This window comes from Rhinopithecus roxellana, chromosome 20 (assembly GCF_007565055.1).
Source record: "Rhinopithecus roxellana isolate Shanxi Qingling chromosome 20, ASM756505v1, whole genome shotgun sequence".
Classification (NCBI taxonomy): Eukaryota; Metazoa; Chordata; class Mammalia; order Primates; family Cercopithecidae; genus Rhinopithecus; species Rhinopithecus roxellana.
Genome location: NC_044568.1, coordinates 33,994,308 through 33,996,973, shown reverse-complemented (window position 1 = coordinate 33,996,973; position 2,666 = coordinate 33,994,308). Strand labels below are relative to the sequence as shown.

The 2,666-nt window shown below is 51.4% G+C and overlaps 1 non-coding gene across 1 annotated transcript; it reads left to right on the top strand.

Annotated features, from left to right (window-relative positions):
• Positions 1 to 391: 391 nt before the first annotated feature.
• LOC115895416 lies at positions 392 to 494 on the top strand. Its single transcript, XR_004055610.1, has one exon. It is a non-coding gene; the product is annotated as a U6 spliceosomal RNA (small nuclear RNA).
• The last annotated feature ends 2,172 nt before the right edge of the window (positions 495 to 2,666 follow it).

The following is a 2,666-nucleotide window of genomic DNA, read 5'->3' as shown; positions in this document are numbered from 1 at the left end:
GGCTAACACGGTGAAACCCCGTCTCTACTAAAAAATACAAAAAAAACTAGCCGGGCGAGGTGGTGGGCACCTGTAGTCCCAGCTACTCGGGAGGCTGAGGCAGGAGAAAGGCGTGAACCCGGGAGGTGGAGCTTGCAGTGAGCTGAGATCGGGCCACTGCACTCCAGCCTGGGCGACAGAGCGAGACTCCGTCTCAAAAAAAAAAAGAGCAAAGATCTCGTGCTTGGCTCAGACTCCAGGGCTTTCCCAGGTCCTCAACCCTGTCAATGGCCTCACCTTGACCTTGAGCACAGCAGGACTGCGGGGGGAGCGCTGGTTGAGCCGGCTGCCTCCTCCAGTCCAATTTCCATTGGCCGATAGGAAGGGCTGCTCAAAATCAGCAAATCTAGTTGTGCTCGCTTGCGCAGCGCATACACTAAAACTCGAACGATACAGAGATTAGCAGTCCTCTGTGCAAGGATGGCACGCCAATTTTTGAAGTGTTCCATATAAAACTAATAATAGGCCAGGTGCGCGGTGGCTCACACCTGTAATCCCAGTACTTTGGGCAACCAAGGTGGGCGGATCATTTGAGATCAGGAGTTTGAGGCCAGCCTGGGCAACGTGGCAAAACCTTGTCTCTACTAAAAATACAAAATTAGCAAGCTGTAGTGGCAGGTGCCTATAATCCTAGCTACTCAGGAGGCTGGGGCAGGAGGATCACTTACACCTGGGAGGTGGAGGTTGCAATGAGCAGAGATTGCTGCCACTGCACTCCAGCCTGGGAGAGAGAGAGACTTTTGTCTCAGAAAAAAAAAAAAAAAAAAAAAAAAAAAATCACCATCGTCGTCCTCATATAAAATCAGCAAAGCTAGTGATAGCCTTCTGCACAAGACCAGGAATCAGGGTGCTTTCCCGACAGTCTGCTGGGATCACCAGGTCTCCCTATGCAGGGTCCAGGAGGTCGAACCCTGTGTAAGCAGTGAGGGGGAAGGGCAGTTTTCCATACAGAGGCTGCTTGCTTTCTGGGTATCAGTTTCCTTTCTCTGCTCTGTTCTCAGAGTTGTACCATTGGCCACCCCAGCCTCTGTCTTTCCAGGTCTCCCCTGACCTCCCTCCTGCCAGAGGAGAGCTCTGTTCTAGAACCAGGTCTTACTTTGAACCTTCGTTGCTCCTCTTCCAACCAGCTCAAGGCCTCATTCTTTCCTGGTGGAGATCTAAGTAGGACATAGTGACAGGGAGGGCCCAAGGCCGGCCCTGAGTGCCCTCCTCCCTTGTGAGCTGTAGGAGGTCTAGGAGAGCCTGGAGAGTCTCCCCAGGTTGCTCTGGGCTCCCGGCACTGTGTGTGTCTTCCCTGGGGAGGGAGGGAAAAAGCTGTGAGGTTTTCCTCTCATTTCCCCAGCCCTTTCTGACGCATAGCTGATCCGGCTCTGGCTTCCGTACCTGCCCCTGAGGGCCTGTGTGCAAGCACCTTGGCATTCTGCCTTCCAGCACGTGCCTTAGGATGAGCCCCACGGAACCTGCAGAGACGTCCTGCTGAGAGCACCTCTCCCCATAGAAGGCATCAAATCCAGAGGCAGGAAGAAAGGACGACGTTTAGCGTGTGTGTGTGTGTGTGTGTGTGTGTGTGTGTGTGTGTGTGTGTGTTGAGGTGGGGGAGGTGTATGGGTGGTGTTTCCATTCTCACCCAGACCTTGAAAAAAAATTTTTTTTTGAGACAGGGTCTCACCCTGTCACCCAAGCTGGAGGGCAGTGGCTCAATCATAGCTCACTCAGCCTTGAACTGCTGGGCTCAAGTGATCCTCTGATCTCAGCCTCCTCAGTAGCTTGTACTATAGGTGGCCACCACCATGCGTGACTAATTTTTTATTTTATTTTTCCTAGAGACGGGTTCTTGCTTTGTTGCCCAGGCTAGTCTTGAAATTCGTGGCCTCCCGCAATGCTTCTGCGTTGGCCTTTCAAAGTGCTGGGATTACAGGCATGTACCATTACCTGTAGAGAGATTTCTATACAAAGGGAATATTTATAATTGAGAAAGCTTAAGGAACATTTTTTTTTTTGAGATAGAGTCTCACTCTGTCGCCCAGGCTGGCATGCAGTGGTGCAATCTCCACTCACTGCAACCTCTGCCTCCCGGGTTCAAGCGATGCTCCTGCCTCAGCCTGCCAAGTAGCTGAGATTACAGGCATGTGCCACCACACCCAGTTAATGTTTTTATATTTTTAGTAGAGACGGGATTTTGCCATGTTGGCCAGGCTGGTCTCAAACTCCCGACCTCAGGTAATCCGGCCACCTTGGCCTCCCGAAGGGCTGGGGTTACAGGAGTGAGAATTTTTTTTCTTAGAATAAGTGATTAATAGACTGTGACATGAGGCTGGCTGCAGTGTCTCATGCCTGTAATCCCAGCACTTTGGGAGGCCAAGGCAGGTGGATCACGAGGTTAGGAGTTCAAGACCAGCCTGACCAATATGGTGAAACTCCATCTCTACTAAAAACACAAAAATTAGCTGGGCATGGTGGTGCACGCCTATAGTCCCAGCTACTCAGGAGGCTGAGGCAGGAGAATCGCTTGAACCCGGGAGGTGGAAGTTGCAGTGAGCCGAGATTGTCCCACTGCACTCCAGCCTGGGCAACAGAGCAAGACTCCACCTCAAAAAAAAAAAAAAAAAAAGAATGGGTTCTAACAA